Here is a 19,182-nt window from a genome sequence, read left to right on the forward strand (position 1 = left end):
CTGTCCAATACAGTCCCAACAGTGAAGCATGGTGGTGGCAGCATCATGCTGTGGGGGTGTTTTTCAGCTGCAGGGACAGGATGACTGGTTGCAATCAAGGGAAAGATGAATGCGGCCAAGTACAGGGATATCCTGGATGAAAACCTTCTCCAGAGTGCTCAGGACCTCAGACTGGACCGAAGGTTTACCTTCCAACAAGACAATGACCCTAAGCACACAGCTAAAATAACGAAGGAGTGGCTTCACAACAACTCCAAGACTGTTCTTGAATGGCCCAGGCAGAGCCCTGACTTAAACCCAATTGAGCATCTCTGGTGAGACCTAAAAATGGCTGTCCACCAACGTTTACCATCCAACCTGACAGAACTGGAGAGGATCTGCAAGGAGGAATGGCAGAGGATCCCCAAATCCAGGGGAAAAACTTGTTGCATCTTTCCCAAAAAGACTCATGGCTGTATTAGATCAAAAGGGTGCTTCTACTAAATACTGAGCAGGGTCTGAATACTTAGGACCATGTGATATTTCAGTTTTTCTTTTTTAATAAATCTGCAAAAATGTCAACAATTCTGTGTTTTCCTGTCAATATGGGGTGCTGTGTGTACATTAATGAGGAAAAAAAATGAACTTAAATGATTTTAGCAAATGGCTGCAATATAACAAAGAGTGAAAAATTTAAGGGGGTCTGAATACTTTCCGTCCCCACTGTATATATAACCTTAACAGCTGTTGTTGAGTGCTCCCTTACACAATTACATGATCAGACTAGAAAAAAAATGTGACACAGATCTTTTTTATACGGGGTATGGTCCTTTTATGCTTAATATTTCCCACCTCCCTTTGTCAGCCTCCCATGGCTTCCAATACCATCTCTATGCTGACAACGCACAAATCTACTCCTCCGTTAAACCCTTCAGTCTCCTTGTGCATCACTAATTTACTAACTGACATATCCATCAGTTAGGTGACCCCTCACCCTCAAAATGTCTTTCCAAAACTGAGCTCATAACATTTCCTCCAACCTGTGTCCCCACCTCTGACTTCTTCATCAAGATCAACAGAACAACTATCAGTCTCTTCCCTCATGCCAGGATGCTAGTTGTAATATTAACCACTTCATCTTCGGAAGGTTTTATCCCCTTCCTGACCAGGCCATTTTTTACAATACAGAACTGTATTACTTTAACTGACAATTGCGTGGTCGTGCGACGTTGTACCCAAATAAAATGCATGTGCTTTTTTTTCCCACAAATAGAGCTTTCTTTTGGTGATATTTGATCACCTCTGCAGTTTTTATTTTTTGTTTTTCAATCTTTTTATTAAGTTTTTACAAATAGGCAATACAAACATACATTGGTGGTATATCCACACCAAAACAAAAACAAAAAAACATCTTATGACATTTTGCAGACTATCATAACCATAGCATCAAACAAACAAAAGGATAGCCAGGGGGTACAACATGAAGACATCTCCTACACATACCCCAATATTTTTTTATTTTTTTTTAGATTAAGGTTCCATTTGCTCCCTAATTTCCAGGCGATTCCCTAAATGTTCTCCAGGGGGCCCATATCTGACAACATTTTTCATATGTGTCCAATTCGTGTGACAGGAGGGTCTCCATCTTCTCAATTAGGTCCATTTCTGCTATCCATTCATTAACTGAAGGGGCTTGTGTAGTTCGCCAATATCGCGGAATAACCAGTCTGGCTGCTAATAACCAATGTCTTAGCAAACCTTGTTTGATATTTTTATATGGACCTGGTAAAATGGATAGCAGAGTAATTTGAGGTGTGTTGGGGATTAACTCCCCTGTAACTGTAGTATACAGCTGCATGATCATATCCCAGAATTGGCGAATTTGGGGACATTCCCACCATATGTGCAGCAGCGATCACTTGGCAGCATGTCATCTCCAACATTTATCTGATGTGTCTGGATATATTCGCTGCATGGTTGTTGGACATCGATACCAGTGGGAGACAAGCTTATAGCTTGTCTCTTGGGGTTTAATTGTCGATGACAGACAATGTGTGTAAGTAAATGATTTCTCCCACTCTTCTGTTCCAATTTGAGTATTAAGATCACGTGCCCATTTATTTGTGAATTCTGAGGGCTCAGGGTGGTTTTTTAGGATAAGAATCTTATATATTGCTGATAAAACATGTTTTGGTCTGTTACTTTGCAATAGGATGGACTCGAACATATTTCGGTCTTTATTGAGGGATTGGTTTGGAGAAATAGAAGATAGAAATGACAATAATTGTTGATATACCATCCATTGCAATGAAGGCTGATGCATTGATATTAGGTTCAATATGGGTGGTAATTTACCCTGGCAAAGAATCTGGCTCACTCTTCGGTGAGATTCCTTATTCCATATGAGAAAAGTATTCCGGTCTACTGCAGGTGGGAATTGTGGATTGCCAAATAAAGGTGTCATTGGTCCTATCTGTGAAGAAAGCCCTAACCGCAAGATCATTTTGGACCGCAGGCTCAATATGCGAGGTGTAAGAGGGTGTGGAGAAAGAGTCGTATCTCGGTGGTTGCCCTGAAAGCATAAATCTAACCAAGGAAGAGCCTGAAGGTCAAACTGATTCAGCCCCTGTTCTATTGATACCCATTGTTTGGTATCCGCGTGATGAAACCAGCTTACTAATCTAGTCAGGACTGCCGCCACATAGTAAAAATAGAGATTCGGTGCACCCGCTCCTCCTTTCGTTTTAGGTAATGTTAGCATTTTCCAATTTAATCTAGACCTCTTATTACCCCAAATAAACGAAAGCGGACTGTAGATTAGAAAAAAAGGGTCTAGGAATAGTAACAGGAATATTTTGAAAGAGATATAAAAATCACGGTATTATGTCCATTTTCAATATATTGATTCTAAATAGGAAAAAACAACCGTGATAAATTTGCGCTTGCTCTAAAGTATAAGCAGCCAACACAACAAATAGAATATTTGCTAAAAATGCCAAGTGAAACAAAGTGTAGCGCTAAAAAATAAAAAATAAATGATGAATACCGTATATACTCGAGTATAAGTCGTTCCGAGTATAAGTCGAGGCCCTAATTTACCACAAAAAAAATGGGAAAAACTTATTGACCCGAGTATAAGACGAGGGTGAGAAATGCACAGCTACTGTAAGTGGAAAAGAGGGTCAACAATGCCAATTTGCAGCATCACTGTTCCCATTTGCATGCCTCACTGTGCCCATTTGCAGCCATAGGTCCCCTGAACTTCAAACTCAGTAGTTAAGGGTTCCTAGATGCCCCCTAGCTGCAGCCAAAATTTGGGGTCTCTGAACCCAAAGGGTCCCGAAATGACATTGCTGCAGATGGACACAGTTGACCGAATTTGGGGCCCCGTATCTCGGGGCCACTTAGTGTTAGGAACCCCAAATTTGGTGTACAAACCCAACTAGCACCATAAAATTTCCAAAGCTGGGGTTTCTAGCATCAAGTGGCCTCGAGATACAGGGCCCCAAAAATCAGTTCAGAAAATGTCAAGCACTTTTCTGCAGCAGAGAATGACATTTTCCGAACCGGTTTTGGGGCCCTGTATCTCAGGGCCACTTGGTGCTAGGAACTTCAGCTTTGGATATGTTGTGGTACCAGTTCCACTGGGTTTGCACACCAAATTTGGGGTACCTAGCACCAAGTGGCCCTGAGATATGGGGCCCCAAAGTCGGTTCAGAAAATGTCAAGCACTTTTCTGCAGCAGAGAATGACATTTTCGGAACCGATTTTGGGGCCCCGTATTTCGGGGCCACTTAGGGCTAGGAAATTCAGCTTTGGATATGTTGTGGTTTTTGGGGTACCTAGCCCTAAGTGGCCCTGAGATACGGGGTCCCAAAGTCGGTTCGGAAAATGAAATTTTTTGCTGCAGAAAAGTGCTTGACTCGAGTATAAGTCGAGGGGGGCACTTTCAGCACAAAAAAATGTGCTGAAAAATTCGACTTATACTCGAGTATATACGGTACACAGATTATGAAAAAATAAATTAAATATACTTTGGTGTCTAAGTTAAAATTAAACGTCCATCATTGTGCTAATAGTTACAGTCCATATGTAGATAGGACCATCATGGTCATCAACAGTGAAAAAGTAAAAGTTGTGAAAATTGCCGTCACCAGAGTGGGAACCTGTTAGACAGTTCACGCCCAAAGTGACATAAGCTAAAACGGGTCAAGCTGGCTTCCAGTTGTCTGTCAGTCATATACAGGAAATCCTGATGACCGGCAGGAGGAAAAGATCTGGATAAACTTCACAGTGTCCTATAGGTAAACATGTGAAATTCCCACAGCCAAAAAGATTGGAGGCTTGCATGCACCCTGAAGGTCCAGCATACCATGCCAGACCTTCAAAGCTTCTTGCTGGAACCAAGGGCATCCCGGAAGAAAGCACAGGAGAAGATGTCAGCCCTCTCAGCGTGATTGGGTGCTGCTGGAAGGGCTTTGTTCTAAGGTAAGTATTTCATAATGTGCTAGCATGCAATGCATACTAGCACATTATGCCATTGTCTTGCAGTTTTTTTTTTTTTTTCAGCAGTTTACTACCACTTTAAGGGAAGCCCAACCCGCCTCTACTTGAAAAGTGAACACTTAAGCCTGGTACACACGATCGGATTGTTGGCCAACAAAACCGTGGACTTTTGTCTGAAGGGCGTTGGCCCAAACTTGTCTTGCATATACACGGTCACACAATTGTTGGCCAACAAATACAATCATAGTGACGTACTATGTTGTTTTTCAGCTCTTTAGCGCCACCCTTTGGGCTCCTTCTGCTAGTTTCGTGTTATGCCGTGTACACACAGGCGGACTTTTCGACCGGACTGGTCTTACGAACCAAATCTGGCGGACAATCCGACCGTGTGTGGGCTCCATCAGACCTGCAGCGGACTTTTTCGGTCGACGGATTTGGAACATGTTTCAAATTTGTCCGACGGACTCGAGTCCAGTCGAAAAATCCGCTCGTCTGTATGCTAGTCCGATGGACGAAAACCCACGCTAGGGCAGCTATTGGCTACCGGCTATCAACTTCCTTATTTTAGTCCGGTCGTACGCCATCACATACGAATCTGTCGGACTTTGGTGTGATCGTGTGTAGGCAAGTCCGTTCATTCAAAAGTCCGTCGGAAGTCCGTCAAAAGTCAGTCGGAAAGTCCGGTCGAAAAGTCCGCCTATGCGTACGCGGCATTAGTAGAAGTTTGGCGAGTGTTGATTTGCGCTTTTCATTTTGCACTTTTAATTTCGCGCTTTTCAGTTCATTTTCTGAACAACCGTTCATCAACCAGCCATGTTGAAGAATCAGAGGAGATAACGTGTGATTTATTATTGGCCTTGAAGTTATTGCTTTGACATTATTTTTTTTGATTGAATAATGATTTGAATAATGATTTGATTTGTTATATTTTCTATATTTGTGGATGCATAGAATGCACTTTTTATCAATATTAAGTTTTGATGGTGCTGCACCCAGATGAGAAGGTCGGCGTACACACCATCAAAACTTAATATTGATAATCCCCACAGCCATCAGGCCTAATATGGCCATATGGGAAACTCTCCCTCCAGTCTGGCATTTATTTTAGATGCTGTAGACATTGACGGCTGGGATTCAGTATTGAAGGTACTTGGAATTCCCCCTTTTCCGCTCACCCATTGGCTGCCTTGCTTGTGGCCTCTTGTTTGCCACATGTGAGTGGATCTTCCCCATTGGAGCGTGTACCGCATGAGGGTACGGGACCGTCTGACTGATTTTTAAGGGAACTCCGGCCAGGAGAATTTTCTGTGTGCATCCTTCATTGCATAATTTTTATGGTCGTTTCTCATCTATTCCTGGACATCGATTTCCTTACAACTTGGTACTTGTCCCCTGTGAGTGTGCTATAGAAGGCACTCCTCATTGATGGCAGCTGATCACCCGTGAGGGAAGTCCGTGAGTCCCGAGCAGTGTCCCTGTCGTTTCTCCTAAGCCTGATTTGACCCCCCTGAGAAGGGCGGTCGCAGGCTTTCTGGTAAGCCTCCATTGTTTACTTTAAGGTGACGGGCAGCACAAGTGGTAGAGGATTTTTTTTCGTTTGGACACTTTTATTTATGAACTTTTTTGTTGTCACATTTTGTGTTTCAATATGCACATTTTTTTAAATCCAATAATCACGTATAGACTATTTTTCACCGGATGTTTTTGTTTTTGTATTTGATCATGATCACTTATGTTTGTTTTATATATATTGTATTTTACACTTTATTTGCACCATTGTAATCATACATGTTACATACACTTAAATATTATCCGGCGCTGCACTCTTATTTTTACGTTTTCATGAAAGTGCATCAAAGTCCTGCATGCTGCATATTTGGTGCGCTTTCAGAAAACACAATCTAAAAGAAGTCATAGGGGGGAGATTGAACATGTAGATAAAAGGAATTGCTCTGGCTATAACCAAAAAGTCAAGATCACATTGTTGACCGATTCGTCTTCAATAGACGGGGTACCTCCACAACTAAAAAGATCAAAGCATAAAAGCAAAACAAAGAATTGTATATGGAGAACCAACTATGGTATATCTTGTGATAAAAGACTTTATTGAAGCAAATGTACAAAATTTTAGTATAAATGCGAATTCGCCCACCCTACCAGACCCCAGTAAAAAATGGTTAAGATTTACTAAAACTGAAACACTCAGAATCTGGTGTAGCTGTGCATGGTAGCCAATCAGCTTCCAACTTCAGCTTCTTCAATTAAGCTTTAACAATAAAACATGGAAGCTGAATGGTTTCTAATTAGTGCTGCACCAGATTTTGCACAATTCAGTTTTGGTAAATTTCCCCCAATCGGAGCACATCTAAAACTGTGTGTAAAACGGGCATGCAGTCGCGTTGCACCCAAACTGCAGTGCATCGGTGTAAACCTGGCCTTACCTTTTTGTCTTGAATGTTATTGTAAATGTATTGCCTCCCTTTACTTCGTAAATCATTGCGCGATATGGAAATATATTCCATGACTACTTTTATCAAGCCAATATTTCACAACTTCTAATGTCAGGACAATACCTCATGACTACATATCTCAAGACTATTTCATGACTACATACTGTATCTCAAGACTATATTTTATGACTACATATATAAGAACTGTATTTCATAATCACACAGTTCAGAACTGGGAGAGACGCTGAAAAAAATAGCTTCACATTTACATTTGAAACGCTGCAACTGTTCATAGAGACTTTCAAGGTAAAGGAATTTCATTTTGCCCGCTGGAAACTGCCCAGATATGGGATCTGCTTGTGTATTTGCCAAAGAATGCAGGAATTCTAACACCAGACTCAATCTTTATGCCAGTCTGAAGCAGGATTGCCACCTATCCGGGATTCACCCATTTGGAATCATGCGTTCGGGTTTCAGACCACCTGCAACCCGGACACATTATTCAGACCAGACTATGGCTTTCCAGCAGGGTTGCTGGCTGCAGTTGTGTAAGCCGAGAGTGTCTGTTACAATCTCTTTCACACTGCCCAAAGCCAGCACTAACAATTCCCCCTCCCCCACACAGACGGGAGAGGAGAGAGGGCTTGATCTGCTCCTCTTCCTCCCGCCCCTACCCCTCTTTATCTGCCCACACCTCAATCCCGGGCGCTGTGCCTCAGAAAAGGATAATGGAGGTCAGAAATTTGAAGTCCAGCAGCCTCAGCTACATCTGGATGAGAGGTGCTGACTGCCAGGGGGTGAGTGAGCTCACCATCCATCTGTGCCTGTGACTGAAGTCTCCCCCTTCTCTCTCCTGCCTCTGAGTGAGTACACTAAGTTAAATCAGGGTCCTCAGAGCACCCCTTACATCAGAGTTCCCCTTTACAACAGAGGCCACAGTGTTCCCCCTTATATCAGAGTCCTCTCCGTACATCAGAGTTTTCACTGTTCCCCCTTAGATCAGGGTTCCCAGAGCATCCCTTACATCAGAGTCTGCAGAGTCCCCCCCCCCCCCCTACAGTGTAAGGGAACTCTGTGAGTTCAGATATAAAAGAGGAACTCTGTGGACTCTGATGTAAAGGGGGGCTCTTGTGATTCACTTCATTTGATTAGAAATGTTATTTAATTGCAAAATATATGTATAGTTAATACTATAAAAAAAGATTGCTGTGTGCCGCTAAAGTGTTCAGGTTTGACTTGAAGAAAAGGTGGCAACCCTAGTCTGAAGCCCCATTGTGTTTTTATTTAAGAACAAAAATTCAGGTGAGAAATGTCAAAGAGACGGGGAGAGCAGAACAACACAAAGAGCTACTATTATTTTTGTAAAAATCTCTTAGCTGCACATATACAGACCTCCAAGAATGACAGATTTCTGATCTTTGTTTATGTCATGCTGACTGTATATGTACAACTAATACATCTTTTGTAAAGAGAATAATAGCTGACTATGATGCCATCCTAAACTTCTCTCCATGTCTCTCACTTTTTTCTTTTTTAATAAAAAAATAAAAAAATAAAAACACTATGTGAGATAGACAGAGCTTCAGACAACTGTGCTAACAAAGCCCTTTACAATGTCAGCTAAAAGTAACTTTTCTGCAGTAACTTTCTCCATGGATGTGACTATATTTGGTACAAGCAGTATAAAGCAGGGAATGGATAAAGAAAAAATTCAGCCATGCAGATCAAGGGGAATAAGTGCAGACAAAGCTGAATTTCAACTGTGAATCCCCAGGTTACTTTTACAGTAGCTTTTTAAAGGTAAATGCGTATTATTAGTGAGCATATATTTAGAAATGCAATTGTGATTTTCACCCTAAATTACATCTTTACTCTGAAATGCTTATGCAAGGTTCAAGTTTTTCTGATGTAATGGGGTCCCTGATGGGGACTCTAATGGTTGTAAACATATGTAAATAAAATTGCACACCGACTGAAGTCAACATGCATAAAAACCTCACTGAAATGTGCATGAAAATATATGAAAACCTGCGTTTCTGCATGTGAAATCTACATATTATCTTTCATCGGGGCGGACTGACCATTGAGCCACTCGGGCACTGCCCGAGGGCCCTGAGCCACTAGGGGGCCCCATCAGAGTTGCCAGCCTCAGTAAAACCAGGGACAGTATGTATAAATCTGTGTTTTTTTTACATCTGTCTGTGTATACTGTGTGTACATGTATGTGTATACTGTGTGTGTGTATACTGTGTGGCCCCATAATCTCTGATTGCCTGGGGGCCCCATAATCTCCTATTGCCCAGGGGCCCTGTGAGTTATCAGTCCGCCCCTGTCTTTCATCAGTTTTTATGCACATATGGTATCATGTGCATTGCTTGCATTTATTCAGACATGACAAATCTACTGTAAGACTGAGTAAGAAACAGTAAAGTGGAGTCATTGTGCAGGACTACTAAACAGGCAACAAAACCTGCATAATAATTTAAATAAAGCTGCCCCAATGCACATGAAAAATTACAAACACCTTAACCTCCCTGGCGGTATGATTATGTCTGATTTTTGAATGTCAAAGCGGTACATTGTTTTCCATGGAGATTTGTTGTTTTATATTGTAGGCCTGTAATTCTTAGGAATAACTCACTTAAATCTGCCCAAACAAGAGTCTAGTAGACATCCCGGGTACGATAAAGTTTGAAACACGAAATCATAAATTATAACATAATAAATAACTATAAATAATTATAAAAAATAATAATATAATAATATTTTTTTTTCAATAATGTGTAGCATGGCCCCCTTGAGGGCTGCTTGGATTTACCTGTTCATCTGCAGCGCCCTGACCCTGTGAACATTCCAACCCACCTGGCACTCTGGGTTCAGACATCTTTTGTAAACACCTTTAAATGACATTTCACACAAGTCAAAGATGTTATATTATCTCAGCTTTACTGAAGTAATCAAGAAATATATATATATATATATATATATATATATATATATATATATATATATATATATATGTATATGGAGGAGGTAGTTGATCAACCGAGTTCTGCAGAACAGTCCAAATTTGGGAGAGGAACTCCCCAAACAAGACAGCTCACAACAGTTTAACAGCTCAATAGCACAATATACATGTATACTGTATACAAGGAAATACATCTGGAGCAGGACCTGTAAAAGCAGTAAAAGGTTAGTTATTCAAAGCAGATTGTCACCGCACTAAAAAGGGGATCCCAGGCCGGCCAATTCTACCTTTATATCCTAATGAGAGACCAGACAGAACAGGGATAAGCTATGGGCCCTTTCTTTTCCAATATTTTTTTATTCAGAAATTTTTTTAACAAGTACAAGATCAGCATTTACCATTGTAGTAGGAAGTAATTGTACATTTAACAAATTTATGTGAGGCTTTATGTATCATCATCCACATATAAGATTTATATGGTAAGGTCAAACCTAAACCGAAAATCAAAAAAAGGGAGAGAAAAAAAAAAGGGGGAGGAACCGTGAATATACACTGTAGAACTTATGAAATGTAGTAATAACATTGAGTGACGAGGTTTTAAAATGATCTGTGTCTTCCCCACTTATCACACTGGAAATGTACAGCGTTTGGGGGGGGGGGGGGGATGCATATATAGTGTAGTTATAATATTGGAGCCCCTCTTCTCGTTTCAGGTAGTAGTACACAGGTGTACTCCAATGTGTAGCATGGGGAACCGTGGGGGGCAAATCCCCATCCCCCTTTGCTACCACTACTAGAAGCAACCTACTAGCTTAACTTCCAAATGGTCCCGGGGGCCATAATTGGTCCAAGAGCCCATAGAAAGGCAAATTCAGATTGAGAGAGGAGAGAAAGAGAAAAGAGATGACAGAATTAAGAGTAGAGGATAGTGAAGGGGGATGCACTCTGGCCCTGGAGAAGAGTACTCCCGAGCCAATCCCATCTCATTATGTAGCTGAAAGGTAGTTAATCCAGGGGTCCCATATTTTGTCGAACAAAGCTACCTTATCGTTTAGAATTGCCGAGAGGCGTTCATTTATCATTATCCATGATAGTTTGGATTTTAGCAGGTGAAAAAGGATCGTAGGGGACTTCCAAGATTTGGCTATAGATATTCTTGCTGCTACAAATATGAAGGCTATGAGTCTCTTCATATGTTTTGATGTCCCTTCCACTGGGCATCCCAACAGTGACTGTAAAAGTGATTTAATGAGATTCACTTGAGTCAATGAGTATATGAAATTGTATGTTTGTATCCAGAACCTTCGCACCTTTGGGCATGTCCACCATGTGTGGAACATGGTGCCGTCTATGTTACATCCTCTGAAGCACTGTGGGGAGGCCCCCGGGACATAGGCTGCTACCCTCACTGGGACCATATACCACTGTATCAAGACTTTATAGTTTGTCTCTATCAACGAGGTATTAATATATGATCTGAATGCACATTGTGCCATTTAGCTCCACTCTACAACTTCTAAGCTGGTTTATAAATCTTGCTCCCATTTTTGCATGTAAAACAGTTTTAGAGAAGTCGAGGATAAAATACTGTAAATCTTTGATAAGTCATTGTATTTGTCGAAAGTCCTGCAGAAATTTTCCATTGAGGTGGATGTGGTTAGTTCAGAAGTGCAATTTAGTATAGCAGTATATTTCTGAGTTTGGTAGATGGTACTTTTCCTGGAGGGCCTGTTTCGACAAAACACCTCTATGGTCACAGAGATCCGCTATTCGTAGCAGACCCTTATTAGTCCACCATGTAAAATTATGAGGGTGAAGACCCGGGGTGAATGAAGGATTATTAAACAATGGAGCTAATGGGGTGTGTGGGGATTTAAATCTGTATGTGGCTAGCAGCCTGTCCCATAGGTTTAAAGAAAAGGATAAAGTCGGGCATAGTATTGTCGGTCTATCTTTCCCTTTCATCCACATTAAGTGGCTAATCTCCTTTTTTGGGTATAGGGAGGACTCCATCGACATCCAGAGTGGTCTGGGCTGTCGTGTGTGGAATCGAGTCAGTTGGGACAATTGCGCTGCATGGTAGTACTTGATCAGATCTGGCACTCCTAGGCCACCCCTCAGTTTTGGTGTGTATAATGTTCGTCTATTCACCCTGGGTCTTTTATTCCCCCATATCAATTCCAACAATTTTGCCTGAAATTTCCTCAGATCAGACCTTATTATCGCTATCGGGAGAGTCCGGAACAGGTGTAGAACCTTAGGTAAGATGGTCATTTTAACAGTACAATCGACCGAACCATGAAGGAGGATTTTTCGACCATCTTTTGAGATCCTCTGATAATTTTTGAAACAGTGGAGGGTAATTTAGTTTATATAGTGTGGGAAGGATGGGGGTCAAAAAGATACCTAAATATGGAAGGGCCTCATTTTGCCATTTAAAGGAAAATGAACTTCGTAAAGCAGGGACTATATGTGTTTGTAAGGATACGTGCTTGAAATTTAGAATGGTTCACTCGCAAGCCTGAATTTCGAGCCAAACCCGTAGCGTTCTAAAATGAAGAAAAGATAATCCCAAGACAGGGAATCAAAGGCCTTGTGTAGGTCTAATGATATCAGCAGCCCCCCCCCCCTCTGTCCCCTACCAGCTATGGGCCCTTTAAATAGTAACAACAGCAATGTCCAAGATGCAGGCCTGATAGTCTTTACCAGCAGTTGGAGCCAATTAAGTTATATCCAATAAGACTCAGTGATGTGAAGGCAAGTAGAATGGCTTAAGCAGATTAGTACTACTCCTGGAGCTGGTTGTAAGTAAAGGTGTCTATGTACAGTGTTCAATAGAATGAAGTAAAGTGTTCCCAAGGGTAAGGTGTCTGTACATAGCGTTCAAATCAAGTGACTAAAGAAGGTTTGCAAATGGTGGGCAATTGCCCTCTCACCAACGTCCGGACTGGATAAACGCCTCTGGGACAGGGACCCTGGAATAGACGTCCTTCAGGAAGGTGAAACAGCAGGGGGCCCGCAGCTACTGAGTGCGATGATCCTGGTGTTGATCGGATGGGTTGGTGCAGCGTGGATGTCTGAGAAACAGCAAGCAGAGTTAGGCCCTCCTTAGGCGGGTTGGAATCACTCGATCACCGCGTGTAGGCCGCAGCCGCCTCTCTCGGGCCACAGAGAGGTGTGTACTCGGTGAGTCCCAGGAAGAAGAGAGCACGGGGCAGATCTGCTGGATATTTTTTAGTTCCTCCCAGAGATCTCTTCTGTCATACCCAGGATCCCTGGGATGTGTAGTCCAGGTGTGATATCACATAACGGAATTGCCAAACTGAAAAACTACCCATCCCACTATGCTTTTTGCTTGGGCTCACAGATATGACAACAGGTACTGGCACCCAGCACTAGAGGGACACCACGGGGTGGTCTGCATAATAGCATAACTGTAGTCCACTGTCACTACAAATGTAATCAAATCAAAAACACTGAAATTTGCACAATCGCAGAATCGTCGCTGTCGTCACTTTCAGTGTCTGATAACAAATTACCCCACAAATCACTATCGCTCAATTCTGCAAGTGATTTTAATTCACTATTGCTGTTTTCTAGCTGGTCTAAAACCGCTTTTGATGTAGAGGGACGCCTTTTGGATGCTATGGACGTTCTCAAGTTTCCAGGCAGGAAGTACGGTATATATAATATAAAACTGCAGGCAAGGCACTGGACAAAGCACTAGGGATAAAACTGAGGTGAAATGCTTTGATACAGTAATGTAATCTACAGATTACAGAGTATTGTGTGTGTTATGTTTTTTGTACTTTTTTGAATTTGCCGCCGGGCTCCGCCCCATGCGTTGCGACGCTCACAGGGAATGGAGCCTGGAGATGTAATGGAGGACACAGAGGGAGGACACAGCATTATCCTAGGGACAAGGTAAGTTGTCTGTACCTGTGGCTCGGGGTTACCACTTTTGGTTTATGTGTTTTCTAATAAAAATATATTTTTGTATAATTGTTTGGTTGTGCCTAAAAAGTCCAAGCCCCATTTTCTCTCATTATTCCAAGGTACCATGGGACATGTAGTCCTTAGAAATTGAAAGTAAACATCAGAGGAAAAGCTGCAAAGCATGCAGGGAATCCAGGAAGCAGAACTTACAACATGAAAGGAGATTTTTCAAATAAGAATATGTAGCACTACCCCGGAAGGAGCCACTTGGTAATTAGGATTCTCTGTTCTGCCCCTCGACCCCAAGAAGAACCCCAGCCCCTCTCACACACCTGGTTGAATGAAAGTTACTGCAAGCACTTATAAGAACACAAGTATAGATACCTTTAACTTGGCTGTGAATTAGCACCAGGAAATAGACACAAGACCATTTAGTGGTAAAAGAACTCAATCTATTGCTATGGGTAAGAATAAAATGGTGGATTGAGCATAAATGAGCATACAGAAGGTTGAGACACAATCCACTGGACAGCATAATCACTATGCCAAGGTAACTTAGAATAGAGTTCTGTACCACTAGACTGGAATTAACTCATGAATCAGCAGTATTAAGTCAGCAATAAATAGTGCATATAAACCTTAACTGCAATGTAAATAATAGTACTATAACTAGTTTAGAGCGCACTCTAGGAGAATGGCTAGGATACAGTGCAATGTTTCCCGAGAGGTACCTCTTAGCATAAGTACAATGGTAAAGGTCTCTGGCATCTGTAAAAGGGCAGTCTTTAGTCCTAACTCTTCAGACAGCTAGTGTTGGGGCCCAGTCGTACTGTTAGTGCACACGAGAATAGTCCCAGGCAGCAATAAGGCTACTAGATAGCTGTATGGTCAGTTCCTAAAGGGCTCAGTCTTTCTGTCTAGCAGCAGATAATAAATCCCCACAGCAACAGCTCACCAGTCCAAAGATATTGCAGCTTACCATCCGGTCATACACAGTTGTCTCTCTGCACACTGAACAGCGGTGTGCAGTCTCTGGTCCCCCTCACAACAAGAGAATGCTGTTTTCTGTACAGCCCAGGAAATTGCAGCCCTTTCCCCTCCTCACGGCAATCTTCTCTACTTGGGAATGTGGTTCAAAAGCTTTTGATCACCACAAAGTTTCTCCTCCGGACTACAGTTCACACAGTGCAGTGCTGTCTGATTCAGCCTATTGAACTCTTCCTACTCAGCAGTTATCTCCTCTTGTTTAAACAGCTGTTCAGCACTGCAGGGCAGCCGCTACAAAAGGCATCTGCAGCCAGTGTTTCTCTCATTCTTTATTCTTAGCAAAGCAGCTGGCTACAATGATATTGGATTGTCAAAAATAACTAATGTATGTATTTGTTATTTGTTGTATTGTTTGTTATTACAATGTCGATATTCTAAAATTAAAGTGTATGCCGTGACCATAGATCTCCTTTAATGTACGTTGATAAGATTGTTTAGCCCAACTCCTGATAATCTTTCATTAGTGTTGGATAGGGTGGGGAGGAGGTAACATTTTTGTCAGGTATTAATTTCTGTATGTCTGTAATTCACTTGGGAGATTTTTCCTCACTCCCTGTTCCTGTGACACCCATACAGGAAATGAAGGGTTGGGTCATTACTGGGACAGGAAGGCATAGACCATAATAAAAACATTTTCATAGATTGTAAACCTTCCTCTCTCTACCAAAAATGTATTTTTCTTTATGTCTATGTACTGTACTCTTTGGAGAGCTATCTCATTGCTTCTGACAAAAATGAAAGGAAATCTCCAAAGTAAGGTCACCTAAGCACCTGCATCCAGCGATCAAATGTAGTATGCGGATTAAAAAATAAAAATCAATAAACCTCAAACAGAAATGTAGTGTGCCTTTCTAGTGATTATTATCAGAAATAATAATAAATGTGGAGCAGTAGTGTGCAAGTATGCATGTGCTGAGGTGTTGTCAATGTTTTTTTGAAAACTGACAATTTGTATTAGATTTTATACAAGAGGGTACAGGACAACTTTATGACAAGAGTACACAATCAAAAAAACAGAAGGTGTAAGAGGTGTCATAACCATAAAGCCAGTCATACAAAGATTGTACAAAAGAACATATCATAAGCAACCATTAGCACAGAGAGGCAATTGACCTGGCCTCTGGTAAAAAGGGCAGAAAAAGAAAGACAGAAAAGTTGAAACAAAAGAAAGGAGGGGAAAACCAAAGAGAAAAGGGAGAGAGGATAGAATGCCCAACTGCAGAGGATCCCTCTGTTTCCACTAAGGGCAATTAAACACCTTGCAGCTGTCAACATATGGGCCAGCAGTTTTTTGGAGGATTTAGAAAATGTTTGGGGAGGGAGCACCAAAAGAAAGGTTTTAGGGTCAAAAGAGATCCAGGATCCGAAGAGGGAATGGGTAAGCCATAGGTTGGACTTGATGGACTTGTGTCTTTTTTCAACCTCATCTACTATGTAACTATGTAACTATGTAACTATATGTAAGGGTGTGAACTAACTATCAGTAAGGTATGAGCACTGGGTGGAACCAGTAGATATTTTACAGCATTCCCAGATCCTTCTTGCAATGCCAGCAATGCCTTTTGGCAAATGGATTGTAGCACCCTGGTGTTTAGGCAGGGTTGCTCCTAAATTTTCCCTGACTTGGCTAATTGTTGAGGATCAATTGAGTTCACCCTAAGTCTGGAATTTCTGCACTTCTCTCTTCTGCCACTGGGTGGCTGGGTACCTGGTGGCATTAGATAAGACAAGGGCAAAGCAAGGACAGAATAGGAGTATATCGGGTACCTAAGCCAATGGCCATGGATTTTCTTAAATCCCTTGGCCTGCTGGGAGAACCTACATATTTGGGTGGAGTCAGGTGATCAGTGTTCTGTGCCACCTGGACGACTGTCTGGGTGGACGCGTGTTGTATTTTGTGTGTTGCACGTGTGCTAGGCCGGAGTTTGGGCCTATCCCGGGCACATCTGGCTGCTGGGCTGTCTGAGGGCCTATCCAGAAGCAAGAGAGCAGCGCAGGGTTGGGATTGCGGCTTGCAGTCCAACCAAAAGTGACGGTTCTGCCGGCCGGAGAACATGTTGTGGTCAGAGGTAGAGGGGAAGCTGTCGTCACTAAGGGACCATCCACCTTATTACCAGGGACCACAGTGAGTAGCTAAAGCAAGTACTGGAGCAGTATTCTCACCCACCGGGGACGGTAAATAATCAGGAAACTTCAAGCCAGGGACCCAGCCAGGCGGAGGTGACGCTTGCAGAGCAGCCTTGTGTGTCAAGCCAGGGACCGAGCAGGCCAGTGGGGTGAAGCTTGAGAAGTATCTTGAGTGCCAAGCTAGGGACCCAGCAGAGAGGCGGGGGTGATGCTTGAGGAAGATACTAGAATGAAGATTGGAAGAGCTCAAGGGATTCAGTGGCAGTGAATCATCTAGTCTAGTGAGAGAGAGTGGGCTGAAGAACTGCAAGAAGTGATTGTAGTGGAAGTAAAGGAACTGTTACACTTTGTGTTAGGAACTGTTCAAGACTGTTGCCATAGGAGATAGCATTCCTACACATGCTGTCTTAATGGATGCCTTTCCCTGCATGGCTGTCTACCTGTAGAAGTCTTGGAGTCTGCCAATTAACATTGCAACTACCTAAGGGTATCCTGGCCCTAACCATCTCTCCCAAAGTTCTTTTAAGAGAAATAAAATCTCTTTGCATTCAAGAAGTGTTTGGCACCCAGTTAATACACCTTATACTACACCCACTATGCCTTGCAACCCACTGTATACAGAAGGATGTCAGCAGTTCTTGGCTCTAAAGGTTCTCATTAGACTAGTGCAGGCCCTGGACCTTGCTACAGGATATATAGAGTGGAGCTGTTCTGGGGTTTTGTACCAATGGAAGAGGATTTTATACTGATTTTCTTTATACAGTGTGCAAATGGAGCTCTGGGAGGCTCATGACCATATAATTTGCCATGTTGCCAAAGGTAATTCCTCCCCCAGTGGCTGCTCCCACTTTTTCATATATGCATGCCGGGGAGGATCTTGAGTAGGGGTGAATATGAGAATTCTATAGATCTGGGAAATTAGACCTTTGAAGGACGGGCCAGATATGCAGATTCTTTCAAACACTGTTAATTTGGAGAACTGAAGGGAATTCATGAGAGATTAAGTGTAATAGCGAATTTGCAAATACCTAAGAAAAAGCATGTCGAGGTAAATAATAACCTTCCTGCAGGTCTTGTAATGAATGTAATATTCTGGTTCTAGCATCCACCAACTGACCAAAGTGAAACAAAGCCTTATTTTTCCAGAAGTGAGACATCTGCAAGGGTAAAGTGGGGTTCCCATTTAAAAAAAAACACATTTCAACAGTGGGCGCCCGGCTGTGGCTTCACAGCCGGGTACCCAAAGCGCATGCGCGAGCCGCGCCGCGCGCCGTCACTGGCCCCGCAATCATCTGCGACCGGTCGCGTGTCCCAGATGACTGACAAGAGGGAGGGGGGAGAGGCGTTCTCCCTTCCTGCGCCGTGGGAACTGATGTCACCAGCCCAGGCACCGAAGGAGGCAGACTACGAGGGACCCCCTAGCAACAGGCATTTAGAGGTGAGTAAAAAAAAAAAAAAATTCTCCACATGTTTATTTTTATTTTTTTTAAGAACATTACTAATTTTTTTTTTTTTTGGGGGGTGGAACTCCACTTTAAACTGTCCAGGTTATCTGGCATAAATAGGAAATAGGTTGTTAAAGAGGCAGTAGAAGTAAGAGGATAAGACTGCTTAGCATGCCTCCACAAGGTTTGTAGAAGAGACATAGGTCCCAATGAGCGGGTGAGATCTAAAGTCACCTCTTTACTCAATAGCGTAGAGTTTGGGTGAGAGGGAGCTAACTATAGCTTCTCAATCTTAGTCCAGTGGTTATACACAGGGAAAGTATACCATGAGGGAACGCAGCTGAGCAGCCAAGTAGTATTTGGCAATATTTGGAAAAAACAAATCTCCTTGGTCTTGAGGAGCATATAAAACAGATTTAGCAATCCTGTGTCTCTTATAGATCCAAAAAAAAAAAAAATTAAGCCAATTACCCTAAAATGTTTTAAGATGCGACGATGGAATATGAATGGGTAGGGTCTCAAAAAGATAAAGGAATTAGAGTAAAATAGCCATTTTAAAAGTTATCATCCAGCCAAAAAGAGAGAGCTTTTGATTTTTTCACCAGGACAGAAGAGTATTACCAATGCAATATGGGGGGGAATATGGTTAGATTGATGCCCAGGTATTTCAGTGAGGAAGATTTCCATGAGTAAGGAAACGACTGAGTTAGGCATTGCAGCATTG

This window comes from Aquarana catesbeiana, linkage group LG10 (genome assembly GCF_042186555.1).
Source record: "Aquarana catesbeiana isolate 2022-GZ linkage group LG10, ASM4218655v1, whole genome shotgun sequence".
NCBI lineage: Eukaryota > Metazoa > Chordata > Amphibia > Anura > Ranidae > Aquarana > Aquarana catesbeiana.